Below are 16,272 nucleotides of genomic sequence, written 5' to 3' on the forward strand. Positions count from 1 at the left end.
GGAGGAACACAGCTAATATAAACTCTAGAGTTCATATTTACAGCCAAAAATAAACCTCATGCAAAAAGCAAAAAATGTTGGGAGTGTGGGGGGAGAGGCTTGGGGAAGGACAGGAAATTATTTTTAATGTCCTAAATGTTCCTATACTTACTGTCTCCTATTATGTCCCTTATTCTAAAGTACTCTTAGCCTTCACCTGAATAGTCTCAGGGCATTAATAATTATTTCATCCAGTGCTCCTGTTGGCAAAAATTAGGTCATCCAATCAGGGAAGGCAGTGAAGACAGGATACTACGTCAGTGATGTAGGCAACCTGTCAGACAGTAAAAATCTAAAAATGCTTTCAGAGATAAAGGCAAAAGAGGTTACAAGGTAGGACACAGGGAAGCAAAGGAAGTGACCTGGGAAAAGGGTTTATTCTAAAAGGCTCAACAGGGAGACAGTGATTAGAATCACTGTTGGCTATTAGAGGATGTGTGTAGCTGGTAAATAACAGGGCTTGCCTCTTCATATTTGTTTTATCATGCACTATATATTATTTTGCCTCTTCGTGAAGCTCAACAGTTGGAATATGATGGGTTTATTAGCTGTGTTACACCAATAATATATTTTAGTTAGAGTTGTCATGGGTCACCTGTTACTTCCGTCCAAAATATTTCCTCATAGTATTATAACCTGTCACAAACACAATTTACACAAACCACTACTGCATAAAAACAATGGTGTGCTAAATTTGACTGGACTGTTCCTACTCCAGGCCAGATTATTTATACAGTTATAAAGCTAAATAATGAATAAAATAACAACATACATCTTACTGCACCATGTTTATTCTTTGTTTGCTCTTCATGCTGATTTGCAAAGCGTGAAACAAACAACCTCTTCCTTTCAGAAAATGAATATTGTAGGTGTCTGCAATACAGGTCAGATTTACTAACCACTGATAAAACAACCGCAACAACAACTTAGTTCTCCAGGTTTATAGGAATGATAGAAGGAAATACAGTAAATCTGTCAGGCTAACATAGAGATTGGTGAGGTTCTGCCAGACAGAATAAAGTGTGGACAGTATATGCAGTTGTATATCAAAAGTACCTAGAGTTTACTTATGACCAGCCCTAGCCAGCTTAACTCCACCACAAGTTAAAACAAGGAGTAGTTTGGCATCCAGTTTCAGCCAACTTTTATGTAGAAGTGGAGGTCCTACATGGACAGCTAGAGAAGGGAAGAACAAGCTGTAGTGTGAACTACATCTTAGAAAATATTATAAGGTATAATCCCTCCATTGCAGAATAAATCTGTAGATATTCCAACATAGGAAAAACTTCAGATAAAGACTGTTACTTCTTGGAGTCTCTGGTCAAACAGCTAGACGAAACATTTCTGATGAGCTGTTTATTTCTAATCAAATCAAACAGAAGTCTATAGTCCTCAAGGGTATTTTTTAGTCTTCAGGTACATTTTAGTACATTAAACACCTTATAGATGGCAGTAAATTTTCAGCTGCCATTTTGATCATTAATTCTTAGGCCATGTCTACAAAGACTTGCCAACAAAGCTAGGAGAGTGGAAACTGAACACCCCCCCACACACACATACCAAAGCTGACTAACATAGTCACAGTGGCAAAACCCCAATGTGTGGTTGTGCCAAAAAAGGAAAGCTAATGTTAGTTTTGCATCTGTCATTCAGTGAGGTGATGTAACTGTGCTGGCAGGAGAGCATCTCTTCTTGGCATACATCAAGGGGCTTTGACAGCATGGCCCCAGCAGATTGGCTAGTGGCAGAGGCTTTTTAGTTTAGACAAGCATTCAACTTTGCATTGAAAAACTGGGTGATCTGGCAAGATAAAGCATTTAATTTGGAATAGCCCAATAAAGCAGTTAAGAGAACCAATGAAGTTGGCTCTTTTGTCTAGCCACCGTTTTGCAGGCTGCAGACTGTATTCCAGCACATTGAATCATGTTCACTGAAAGGTAAGCAAATAGATCATCTCATTAGTTTAAAAGAACAAGGAGTGTTGGTCTCTTTATTTAGACACATTGGAACCATAACTAACAAATGTAGTGTTGGTTCTTAATTTTTTTTAATGACAGAAAATCAGTATTTCTTAACTAGTAATTGTGTGGTCATGTTCCTTTTGGCATGCAACTGCTCTCTGTCATTTTGTTATACAATTACAGGTATTAATTACAGTTTAGAAGTAGAAAAAACAAAAGTGTCTTTTTTAATTTGTTTTTAAGAAAGGGAAGGAAAACTACCTTTTAGTTCTTGCACTTAACTGAGCTGGTTTTCCTCCAGAGATGGAATGTCCTATTTAATCATTACAGCAGATGTGCAACAACAATCTGAATATATGGGAATGTAAACCAAAGGGATTTTCTGTTTAAAACATTGGCAACATCTTAAAAATATGCAATCTGTTGAATTCTGGGTTGGCTTTGAGCACTGGAAACACAGTACTGAAGGAAAGGCTTTACTTTATATTAATAAGTAACATTTATAAAATGCCTTGAGGAATAGAACCCTTTAATTTGTGTAAAGTAGTCAAGTAAAATATACCATATAAAATAGAGACTATTAATTGAGCTGACCTGAATCCCATGTACTTTACATGGGTTTCACTGTATTTTATCATTCCCCTTTGAATGCTAATTTGTTATTGATATCATTATTATTTAGGATATTTAAATATCCATAATGTGCAAATTGGAACACATTAAACCAAATTATAGCAAATTAAAATATGGTCCTTGTCTTAGTCTTCTTTATTTAGTTCAAGAAGAGAGAACAAGGAAGGTCAAGATGTCAAGAGTATACCACAGAGACAAAGAAAGAAAAAATATTAATAAAATCATTAGATAGTTCAGTAATACTTCTCAATTTTTATTACAGATAATTCAGCAACACTTCTTAGTTATTACTACTACTATTATAGGACTTGTGGTGTAACACCTCCTAATTATCACTACTACTATTATATGATTTGTAGTGGCACCTTTTCTTCCCCCATGTTCCTTTAAGTAACTTGGTAGTACTCAATTTTAAGAACAACTTTAAAAGCTGAAAAACATTTAGGTTTATATGCAGGCAGGCCCGTCTCACTTTGGTCCCTGGGAAAATCATGGAGCAAGCCCTCTTGGAACACATTTCTGGGCACGTGAAGGAGAAGAAGGTTACTGGGAATAGCCAACATGCCTGAACAACATGATTGCCTTCTGTGATGGGACATCTGGGTTTGCAGATGAGGGAAGAGCTGGCGACGTCATTTACCTTGATTTTAACAAGTGTTTTGGCACTGTGTCCCACAGTATTTTGGTGCCCAAGTTAGGGTGTTATAGTCTGTGTGGGTGTACAACCGAATAGGTAAGAGTCAGTTTGGATGATGGGGCTCATGGGGTTGTGGATATAGGTCATACTTGGAGACCAGTAACAAGGGATCGGTTCTGGGACCTGTCCTGTTTAACATCTTTATCAATGACCAGTAGGAGGCAATGACATGCACTCTCATGAAGTTTTTAGATGGTACAAAATTGGGGGTTAAAAGTTGATATGCTAAAGGAAAGGGTTGTCATCCAGAGGCACCTAGACAGGATGGAGGAATAGGCCAGTGGGAAACTCATAAAATTCAACAAGGACAAATGCAAAAGTAGAGCCCTTGCAATGATACAGGCTGGAAACTGATTGGCTGGGGAGAAGCTCTGTGGAAAAGACCATGGAGGCCTCACAGACAGCAAACTGAGTGTGAGGTAGCAGTGCCATGGTTGCAAACAGGGCCAACACCCTTCTGGGCTGTATTAACAGAAGCAGATAGATAGATTGAGGGAAGGGATTATCCCACTCTACCCAGCTCTCATCAGGCCACTTCTGAAATATTGGCCTCCCAGTACAAGACAGACATCAATGAAGTGGAGCAAGTTCAGCAGAAGACCTCCGTGATGGTTGGTGGCTGGAGCACTTGCTCTGTGAGGAGAGACTGATGAAGCTGGGCTTGTTCAGCCTGGAGCAGAGACAGCTTTGGACACACCGAACAGCAGCCCTCAGTGCCTACATGGAGCCAGGGTCTTCACAGTGGGGTGTGGTTGGAGAGCAGGAAACCATGGGCATAAATTGAAACAAAAGTAATTCAGACTGGATAAAAAGAAAACCATTTTCTCCTCTGAAGACAGTCAAGTTCAACAGGTTGCCCAGAAAGGCTGTGCAATCTCTCTTCATCCTTGGGGATTTCCAAGACCTGACTGGATAAAGACCTGAGACATCTGGTCTAACTGCACAGCTGACCCTGCTTTGAGGAGAATGTTGGACTAGAGACCTGAGGTCCCCTCCAACCTGAACTGACTATAATTATAAATAAAGCAAAATCTTTTTGGAAAGAATGAAACCAAATTCTTCAGTTGAACTGATATGGATTTTTGCATGTTTTTGTGGATTTTCAGTTTGAGAAAAAAATCAGTTCTTGATCTGGGACAAAAACTCTTTTTCACACTGAGAATGCTCACATGAGGGACAAGCTGTTTCCCTCTCAGCAGTAATGCTGACACCATTGTATAACACAGTACATCAAAGAGTACTGTAACCATTTAAAAGTTGAGAGATTATTTTACCATCATCTTTTCATGGCTCAGGCCAACATATTCTCAAGTTTAGAGTTCAAATTTGAACAGTAGGAAACTGAAATATTTTGGTAGCTATGGCTCACGTTCTGCTTGAATCGAGGTCTGTTCCGTCCTTATAGACAGCATCTTTTCAGACTGATAACAAATCTCTCCTTGTGGCAGATGATAACAGTGACTATATAGGAAGTATCCCAGATCTCTAAAGGGAAGCACACTGGCGCACTGTGTAGTGTTACCACAGCGAGAGTAGATGGATACATGAACATCCCAGTGTGCCAGATTCACCTTGTATGTTTAACTGCGTTTGGGACAGTAACATAAATGTTTGGGTCACTCATAGTTTCCCCAGGTATTATCAGCCAAGGCATACTGGAGTCAGCCCTGAATCAGTCACAAGCCCACCTTGGTGCTGGTTCTGCAGTGCAATTTAGACACATCTGCTGCTGCATACTTCTACACATAAGTTCCTACCTGCTGGTACCCCCAGAAAAGTTAACGTGTTAGGTTTTATTTCAGGATTAATATTCTTGACAGTTAAGAATGACAGAGGGAGAGCGGAGGTCGGATGCTGAGATCAGAGAGATTCTAGTAAAGATGCAGTATTACCTATGGATGACATTGTAGCCGGTGAGGGTGCAAATACAGAAATAATTGTCAATAATGATATATAAGAATTGTGGAAGGACTACACTGTATTATTATCCAGGAGAAACTAACTGAAACCTCACCAGAGAGGGTTGCAGTTGAATTAAAAAAAAAAAATAATAATGTGGCAGAATAGTTCATTGTAAGATTCACCATGAACACAGAAAGAGCAAATGGAAGGTGAAAGGTAGAAGGAGGGTTTGTATGTATGCATGGGAGGGATTGGAAAGGGAGGAACATATGTCATCACTGCTCTACCTTGTTGCCCTTCTGAGATCCCCTCCTGAGATACCTCAGAGATGGTCCTCTAAGATACCTTCATACTGCACATTTCTGTGGGAGTCAGCAAAATCCTGCCGTACCATAAGAATCCTTCAGGTAGACAAAGAAGAAATTTAAAGCTTATCCAGGTTCTCACATAAAAATAGTGTTTGTGTCAGGTCTATGCCATAAATATGTAGTTACCTGCTGAAGAAACCGAGAAGATTCTCTAGGTCGTAGAGAAACTTCAAATACAAATTAGAAGTTTGGGTAATAGTTAGCTAAGCCACATTAAAACCACTCTGTGGTTTTCTTGCTGAATTCTGGTGTAAGTAAACACCTTGGTAATCAAATTGATGTCATTGTCCTGAAGGTTGAGAAGCATTGGGATATGCTACCTGTCCAGGTACCTGGACCCCTGACAAGTGCCAAGTCATACATTTTCTGCTCGTGTCTTTGCGATTGCATTTTTTCCATTTCTTCTGTCACCCAGGAAAGTTTCCGTACAAAGGAAATGCAGGTGTGCACTTCAGAGGGGAGCTGTAGGATCCTGAACAGATATTGGTTTAAATGATGAAGCATCAGGACTCCATGCCATCATATGACATTATATGTAAAATAAGGATACATGCATCTGAAAGAAACAAGGCAATTTGGGTCACAGTATGTATGGCTGGATTGAACCATGTAGCGGAATGGCAGGATTGGGCTTGAAAAGAAGTATGGTTAGCCTGAAATGATACAATTGATAAAGTGCTTTGTCACATGACAGGCTGTTGTACATAGCACAGGATGCCTATGGGGTCATAAAACAGTCCTACTTGTGCCTGCAGGAACAACTGTGTGTGTGGGTTGGCACTAGTCCTGTGGCACTAAACAGATGCCCTGGTGCAGAACTTTCTTCAAGTTAAGGATACGCCCCTGCCTGTCTTTCCTCGCATGACCCTGATTTGATAGATTCAGCTGCTTGCTGGGTGTAAAGATCTGCTGTATCTGATAGATACAGCAAGGAGCCGTTGAGCAAGAAGATACTGGCATTGTAAGGAGAATGTGTCAAAACATGGATCATAGGGAGGCAAAAGGGAGAACTAAAGTCATGACACTTCACAAGGCTATGCTATTGAGGTAATTCAGTGGGAGAAATGAAGATATGTTTGCCCTGACATACTTTTTTCCCCCTTGGTAAATCTGCAGCTAGACGGATGTGAAATAATGGTGAGTTTTTACCAGTTCTGCTCTCTAGAAAGAACATAGGGAGTCCATAATAACAATGCTTATAGAAACTAGATAAGCTTTTGCATAGCCTAAAAGAGGTGGTAGTTCTTCTCTTTCTCTTCTGAATTGGTGTGCTCAGGTCACTTGAGATGATAGGTGCACAGACACTGAGGTAAAAGAGCTGAGATTTTGCATATATACATTAATCTGAGCCCAGAGAAAGACTGCCAAAGTGAAATTCAGAGCATGCAAAGCCACTTAACTAGAAACCAATAAAAACACTGTTGGTAGCCAGCATAAATGAATCTGGCCAGGTTTATACAACAATCATGTGCCATCACAGAGGGACATGAAATGTCCCAAAGCAAAGATCTGTTTGCTAAATTGCTTGTACTCTCATAGTTTCTACTGAATCAGTGTCTTCTGCTATTTGACATATTTTTGACACTCCTTATGTAAAATTAGATAATAAAGTCTGTGGAGCAGGGACAGTTGCTCTGTGTTCATGCACATCCTAATATAGATAGTGTGAATATATCGCTTAAAGTTTTTTATTTTGTTACTGTTCATATTAGACTTTTGTCTAAGATGATCAATTTCACTATGCACCAGATTCCTTTGTGTGTGTGTTGTGGTTTAACCCCAGCCAGCAACTAAGCCCCACGCAGCCGCTCACTCACCTCCCTCACAGTGGGATGGGGAAGTGAATCAGAACAGTAAAAGTGAGAAAACTCGTGGGCTGAGATAAAGGCAGTTTAACAGGTAAAGCAAAAGCCGCACATGCAAGCAAAGCAAACCAAGGAATTCATTCCCCACTTCCCATGGGCAGGCAGGTGTTCAGCCATCTCCAGGACAGCAGGGCTCCATCACAGCTGACGGTGACTTGGGAAGACAAATGCCATCACTCCGAACGTCCCCCCTTCCTTCTTCTTCCCCCAGCTTTACATGCTGAGCATGACGTCCTGTGGTCTGGGATACCCCTTGGGTCAGTTGGGGTCAGCTGTCCCGGCTGTGTCCCCTCCCAACTCCTTGTGCCCCCCCAGGCTCCTCGCTGGTGGGGTGGGGGGAGAAGCAGAAAAGCCCTTGGCTCTGGGTAAGCACTGCTCAGCAGTAACAAAAACATCTCTGTGTTATCAACACTGTTTTCAGCACAAATCCAAAACACGGCCCCATACTAGCTACTATGAAGAAAATTAACTCCATCCCAGCGAAAACCAGCACAGTGTGATTGGTGGATCACCAGCATTTCAGCAGTAGTGTGGGTTATACTTATATATGAAAAATAGAAGGGAAAATGTATGTTAGAGACTCCTCTCTGTATTCCTACTGCCTCCAGCAGTTTATAAGCTAACTGCTCTTGAGGTGTTTCTTCTCCCCCCGTTTCTGCTCTGTCCTTAAACTTTTCCAGGTTGTTGTCTCCAACCCTGGAAATCCCTGTCCTCTGCTTCTGTTTTGGGTAATCTAGATTATGATTGTTGGCCTAGATTATGAAGCAGTATAGGCTTTTTCAAAAGTCTTATTTTTGAAAAGTCCTATTTTGAAAGTCCTTTTGGAGTGGACTTTGAAAGGGTGTGGGTTAGATGCAGCACAGATCGTATTGTGTATAGCATACAACATACCCTCTGCACTGCAGCTAGGAACCTGGTGCCTGGTTCTACTGTCCAGTTCGGGTTAGTGGGGGTTTTGTCCTGCTCCAGAGCTAGGTAAGGAATTCACAATGGCCTTCTGCAATGAATGAAATCTGACAGAAAAACTCTACTGGAGCAGTGTCCTAATGAATTATAGAACAAAAAGAATCAGACTGACACCAAGGCAAGTAAACACTCAAGTGAAACCTTTAGAGATTAGTACTAACAGGGGGGAAATACTTTTGTAATGTACATATTTTTAAGTCTAATTTTGGCCACTTATACTGCAGTTTAGTTAATTTCTTTTTCTGAATGATCAGAGAGAAAATTAATGAAAAAATATTTTTATTACTTTATATATTTTGTTCAATTCACCACTTGGAGCAATTCAGTGTAAATTCATTGAAGTCAAGAGAGCAACCACCAGTGGGTTTATCCTGCTGTCATTAAACTTATTCTGACATAAGGAATGGACTCAGTAAACATTTCCAGATAAGGCTAGTACCCGAGTACAGCCATTGTAAGATTTCTGTTCATAAATCGCAACTGAAATGCATGCTAAGGGCTGAAGGGACTTGTTTGATTGTTTGTTTTTCTTTTTGCCATTCCATTTTAGCTGCTTCCTTGCTCATTACATTGGTCCCATTAGCATAATGTATTGGTTGTGTTTGCACAGCTTTTCCTGCCAAAGGCTGCCCTGCAGTGTACAGCCATTGGGGTAACCAGCTGTTACTTACTTAAGCCTCCATCATTTTGTATGACAGAGTAACTTAATTATGCCCTGATTGAAGATGCTAAACAAAATTATCTTCTGAACAAGTGTACTTCACTTAATATTTGTCTCTATCAGGTACTTGAACTCTGACACTTAAGCCATGTGCACTAAATAAGCAAACAAATTTTAAAACTAAACCTAGTAGCAAGTTAATTATTAGAGTCAGAGGTTGTTTTACAGTATTTCTAGAGCACAATTTTCTCTTTAGCTCAGGTATAATGCATATTTAAAAGACTTCAGGAAACAGAAACTAAAATGCAGATAATAGCATAATAAACTAGCAATTAAGGTTTAACTTTTTCTATGTTTTGTGAATATAAGAAATAGATCTTCAGTCAGTATTGGTCATTTTAAAAGGGCAGGATTGTAATACTCTATAAATTGCAAATCTGGACAAGAAAAATACTGCTTTCTACTCAGCAATATATTCTAGTTATAAGAAGGTGTCAGTCAACAACAATGGTCTTCCTGTATTATAGCAAACCATTTAGGTTTTTTTTTTTAAACCTGGAGTATGAATTAAATCCAAACCATACTTTTTTTGTTTTCCTGGTAACATCTTTCCTTACTTCTTTATAAGGCAGCTTGCTTTCTTTCCCCTTTTCATCACTAGACAATTATGAGTATGAAAGTGACAATTCTGGGGTTGCCAAGTGGCTTCCTGAGTTTTAAGTGTTCCAAAATGTTAGCTCCCATATTTTCAAATGGCTTATAATTGAAGATGCACCAATCTACATGAATTTATTTTGAATAGTTGTCCACCTGTCACATTTGCTAGTTGATATAGCCTCAGGGTAAATACAATCCGCATTCAAAATACATACCTGAAGACTGAATTAATAATAAACAATTTTTATAAAATCAATTTTGCTAAAAATCATACAAGTGCAAAAATAAAATTATTCTTTAAAATGTGCTGCATCTTATCTAGATGATTGGATCTAAGTTGTGCAAATCAGAATGCATTTGACCAAAGATAGTTTTAATTTTCTAAGTATTTGAAAGGAGTATGAAAGTGATTTTAAGGCTGGACTACAACTCTGGTAGAAAATCTTTGGAAATCTTATAATAAAGGAATATTTTTTTATTAAATAAAATTGGAAATAATGTTGAAATTCACTGTTGTACAGAGTATCCAGCTGTAGCCCAATAAATATGATTTTTTGTTACTAGAAAAGGCTACAGGCTTTGTATCGACCTGTCAGTGTGGGCTTTCAGGATATATTTTGGCTTGTATCCTGAGCTTGTGTTAGTTGTGATAACAGTTGTCCAGCAGTTCAGGACACTACTGCCTAACTTGTTTCAGCTTAGCTCTCCGAATACAGGATATGGTAAAGATCTAGCAAACCTGTGAATCCACTCAGTAACAAAGTGACTGGGACTTAATTTCAATTAATAAGCAGTTAATGGGTGGAGATAGACTGATTGTAGTTGGGAACTCATTTTTAAAAAGAGCAGGTAAGCACACAGGGTTAGAAAATATGTAAAAGTAACCTCAGCTGGACCCAACACTAAGGGGGTGGAACACCGGCCATCAACATCATGCACCTTCTCCTGGTGAACGAACTGGGATGCTGACAACTCAACATAACCTCCCCTTCCCTCTATTCTTCTTGTGGAGGGCTGAATCTGTTGTCCTTAGGAACCAGAGGAGCATGGACAGGGTGTGTATCACTGGAGAAAAGGGATTGATACTCTAAAGTTCATGTATAACACATTAGCTACATTATTAATGCGATTTTCCTGTAATAATGAAGTAATTTGAACAGTAAAAGCTAGTATCATTGTAAATGTATTAATAATAATATTTGCCATAGTTTTGATTAGGCTGTTCAGATTTTAATTAGACTAACAATAAATTCTTTGCTTGGCATTTTGCCCATAAGAAGATCTTAAGTGTAACACAATATACCATAAAAATCCTACTTCTACATTATGTTGAAGATTCAATTAATGTATAACATAATAACTACTTTTAAATAATCTCCTTCCTCATTTTTTCCATGCAGCACAGACTTTTTCTAACATGGTTATTTAACATTGACTTTTTTTTACTGGTATTTGGAGATTTCTTAGCTTAGTGTTACAAATTGTGAGTATCTACTTTCTACTTGAGCTTTTGGAGTTCAGTACTCCTGAATATCAGGACTGACATACACATTACAACATAGTAGAGATCAGTCTTTGGTCAGTGACTGACTACTGTGGCTCTATTTATAGTAAGGTTGATGAGATGAATGGATCACATGGCCCTTTAAAAACCATAATACTGCAATAAATTGTGTGCTGTGGTAAATGTAAGCTGTATGATAGTGGGATATCTAACCTAACATGAGAAGAAAAAAGAATCAAATTACCTACTGATATTTCAAATTATCCAAGCTTTAATGAAAGTTCATACTTTTTAAAGCTGGCACACATTTAATTTGAAATCAGTTATTAGATCTTTCCTTTCTCTTAAAGTTTCTGAAAGGAACTGAAATGTACAGATAAAAATAGAGGATTTGTTTTCTCAGTTTTCTCTGCAATGTACGGAATTACAGCCTACGTTTACTGCTTGAGATAACCGAATGAATGTTGTACTTTCATGTTTGTGAGAAGGCTTTGACTTTCTCTCTCAAAGCCTCATTTTAATTGGTAGTTTGGTAAGGAATGTTTTTAAAAGGTTAAAAAATATATATGTTAAGTAGTTTCCCATGTTTTCTAACTGAACAAATGTTTGAAGATGACTCATTCTATGAAGTTTAATAATCTTGTTATATGAGCAAAACAATGACTGACTTGCACCTGTAATGTTTTTCTTCAAGAAAAGATGAATTTTCTTCCCACAGGTCCAGACAGAAAAGTATGTTGTGCACTGAAAGCAATAAAAATCTGTAGGTGTAAGCTGATGGGGATGGAGGTTCTGCAGAGAAGCGTGAATCCTTTTGTTAGTTATTGGCACCTTATGCATGACTTTAAAAGAAGAAAGGGACTGTCTTTTTCTAAGCCCTCTAGATTCTGCAGCAGAGTGAGGATGGCTAGGAATGTTTTCACTGTTTTTCTGAAACTAAAAAGACTCGTGCTCTCTCCACCATAAACGGAGAGGGACCATTTTGCTGTCTTTTCCAATCTATGGGATGCCTTGGATAGATGGCATGTATCTTTATTTATGACATTATCATTTATCTTCTGTTTATAAATGGTCTGGTAAAGGCTTTCAACAGCTGGGAGTGAAGGCAAGAGAGGGGGAAGGGAATGAGAGCAAAAAACCCCCGTGGGAAATGAAGCTTGCTGCAGTTCTGGCCTTAAAAAATGAAACTGGCTGAAGGAGCTGAGAAGATTCACGTAAGAGACATAAAGTATTTGGTAACAAGGATAAGGGAAAAATTAAATCATAATTCAATCTTCTGCTCTGTTACTGGCATTGTGGGACACGTTCAAGAGTGCCTATCTGTGTATATCTGTCTCAGCGGGATGGTTTAGACTCCAGTGTTTGATACCAAGGCTGTTTCTTTAGCCTGTGGAGAAAGGCACTTCTAAAGGGCAAATTGTATAGAATTAGGCATTAAGAGACATTAGACCAGCTGCGTCTTTTTAAACATCCACTTCTCTTTGGAGTGCAAGTAGTGGAGATGGATCTACACTAGGCACCCTGACAGCTTGAGATGTACCAAGAATTCCCTCTGTGGTTTAGCACTTCTCTAACTGCTGGACTTGTTCATCTTCTGTGTTACAACTGCTAGCAGTTAGAGAACTTGCACCAAAGTGGAAAACTTAGATCCAGTTCACTCAAGAAATTACAATAGCCATATCTCCCACCTATCCAGGATATACTATTAAAACCAGAATAGGGAACAGGCTGGGTGGGAGGTACCCTCTGTTTGACCTATTACAACTGAGCAGAAAAGAAAAACAAATAGCCTGAGAAAACGAGCAGTTCTGGAGAGACCCTGAATATAATCTTATGTGTGAAAGTGGAGGACTCAAACCAAGGAAGCAATCTGGACAAAAGTTGTGACAGTAACACTATTTTTTTTTTCTCTAATGGAAATGGTTGCTTTGTGTTGAACTCAAGGCATGCTGTGTGCATGACATTGCCTCTGCAAGCACCAAACTGATGGGGGACTACTGGAGACTTGGAGGATATTTCAATTCTAAGCAGTGAAGCCTAGCTGAGAGGTAGTCATTCAGCTACCTGCACTGGGACAATTTGGTGCACACACCTGCTTTGATGCATAGAAATTTTTCAGGTTACCAAGGAGGCAATTCATTTTCAAGTACTTCCAAATTGAAGAAACCATCAGAGTATCTGTGTTTTTCTAAAATAGCCTTTTTTGGTGCTCCAGTATTTTCTATGTCATATTTTAAGTTTCAAAGTAGAAAGAAGGAGATATGTAGTCCTAGAATCAATGGTGGAAGATAGAAAAACCCTAAATATCCACACAGCCATTATCTCTTTAGCTGCTGAGGCAGTCAGAGGCTATATTACCAAGCTTGTAGGATCCTTCTGATGAGGAAAGGGTCTAGGTCATTTATGAGATAGGCAGATCATGTGTCTGAGTAGGGGTCTAGATCATTTACATGAGACACAGTCTGTTGTGAGGGATTCTTTGTCAGTTGTGGAGGTGGAAAACAGTATATAAGAAGTCCTGTATCAGTTCTGGTGTGGGGTTGGGGTGGGGGATGCAGACAGGAAGGTATTTAGGTCTCAAGTTTTTCCCATAGTATAAAGATTTTTTTTTTTTTTTCATGTGCTACCATGATTTTACTTTTCTGTCTTATATCTTCTGACTGTCAAGAACAAGGAGAATAGATATAGCAGTCTTTGTTACATCTGTGAAAGGCATTATTGGACAAAAAGTTAGTAGTTCAGAAGAGACTTTAGTGTGAGGAATGCTGAAATTTATTTCTGTGTAACTATGAATCGTTGTGAGAAAGGGACCTTTATTCTCCTGTAACTTAGAGCGAGCTACCACTGTGAGACACATGAAAAATTATTCAGACCTCATATCTTATTAAATTGAACTACTTTTGTTGCTCCTTGATTTTTAGAGCAGCTAATTCTGTAAAAGTTACAGGTAGTTATATTCCCAGAATAATAAAAGTACCCAGAATGCACAGCCATAAAACCTCATTGTCCTCTTGTCAGGGATAAAACAAGATAAGAGTCAGACAAAAGTCAAACCAAGTGTGTGGCATCCTGTTTGCTAGAATTGTGCTTCATCAGGCTGCAAGAAGGGGGATTCCAAAGATAGGAAGGATTAGATGCAGGGGATGTTCCTGTCCTATAAACAGACTCTCAGCCTGCAAATGACCATTTAAAAAGAAGTAGGGCCTGTTGCGATAGGGCAAGGGGTAATGTAAAAAAGGGTAGATTCAGACTAGATAGAAGGAAGACATTTTTTATGATGGGGGTGGTGAAACACTGGCACAGGTTGCCCAGAGGAGTTGTGGTAGATGCCCCATCCCTGGAAACATTCAAGGCCAGGTTGGACGGGGCTCTGAGCAAGCTGATCTAGTTGAAGATGTCCCTGCTCACTGCAGGGGGCTTGGACTAGATAACCTTTAAAGGTGCCTTCCAACCCAAACTATGCTATGATTCTATGATTCTGATAGGAAAAGGAATCAGACCCATACTGTCATTGACAACTAGTCTCCAGCTGAGTATGCAATTGCATTAGCGAATGGAGTCAGACTGATGTACACACCGCACACAATGTGTACATGTAAGTATATGTTCAAAGCCTTCCTCTCAAGGTCTAGCAAGTTTCTTGAAGCCCTTCTTTCTCATTAGCTTCATTAAAGAGAAAAGAGTAAGGGTGATCCATGCAAAACAGGATCCCTGAGACCAAAGCTCTCTAAAGACTATACTCGCTATTTGAAAACTATTCCACCAGAAAATTCCCAACTCTAGTTTTAATGTTTCAGTAATCATAGTAGCTGGTTCAAAACCACAGCAATCATTGGAAATAAATCCTACTGCATATGAACCATAATCTGCAACGTGAAACTATCTGTGATTTGGATGTTAAATAGGCTGTTGTGCTGGTCATTTCAATTAAATCCACAGAAAATACATTAGATCTGATGATATAGCTCATGCAAAATACCTGCACTGAGTGCATTGAAATCCGTGGGGTTTTATTATTTCAGTGAATGCATGATCAGATTTAGACTTGATTCACTTATGGAGCTTACCTGAATGTAAACCTTCAGGCAGACACTGTTTCTCTTTAGTATTCATAAGAGCTTGGCACTGTGGGACTTCTTATCACAAAAAAGTCATTGAGATCTACCATAATGCACGTATTTGTTGCTAATATGACTGGTACTATTACATGAATGTATGTATTTTACCCTGTAACATCTAGAGGTTCTTTATCCTTTTTTTATCACCTAACTCTTATACTGAACCATGAGAGGAAGATGAGCCTTACAGCTTGGGTACTTGATAAGGACTTAAAAAATGCATATTTAAATGCTAGGCATTGTTACAGATTACGTGGGTGAGGCTCAGCTAGCCACTTAACTGCCATGAGTTGGATTTTAAAAAATGGTAAGGCTTCAAAAAAGGATATTTTATGTTTAATGGAATTTTCGTTTGCAATACAATTTGTTAAAGGTATTACTTGCATTGATTTCAGTTTTGAAAATCCCATTAGGAAATATATGCATCCTTAGGAACCAAAATATTTTTGCTTTTGGACACCACTTAATGCAATGCTTAACCCTAAAAGCCACTGCTGTACCAGTTTAATTGGAGATCAGCCAGTTTGGTTCAGAGTGAAATGGATATATCATTGGTGCTTTTTGCATGTGAATGTGTATCTGCACAGAGGTCCTTCCACAGAAGTCTGAAAAAACTGCTTATTAATGTAACCATGTGAGGTTTTTGTTAGAAGTGTTCATGCACAATCTATGCCAAGCTCTGCTTTCAGGCACACCACTGTCATTTTGGAGATTGAAAGGCATGGAATTATTTCACTGGTGTGAGAAAAGACTGTATTGTGTATATTTCCTGATGTATTGTCTTGATGTATTAGTGAAATGAAGGAAGGTGTTGCTCCAATAACTTTCCTCAGCACAATAGGAAGACAAGCCTGATGGTCTTTTCAGTCTGGTGCTGTCCCTGAAAGGAGGTTCAGCTTCT

At 39.0% G+C, this 16,272-nt stretch overlaps 1 protein-coding gene across 7 annotated transcripts in view; it reads left to right on the forward strand.

The window, feature by feature from the left end:
* GRM8 (glutamate metabotropic receptor 8) overlaps nt 1–16,272 on the forward strand; it is a 358,092-nt gene that overhangs the window by 333,413 nt on the left and 8,407 nt on the right. The gene's annotated exons all lie outside the window — the stretch shown is intronic.

Source organism: Aquila chrysaetos, chromosome 5 (assembly GCF_900496995.4).
Source record: "Aquila chrysaetos chrysaetos chromosome 5, bAquChr1.4, whole genome shotgun sequence".
NCBI lineage: Eukaryota > Metazoa > Chordata > Aves > Accipitriformes > Accipitridae > Aquila > Aquila chrysaetos.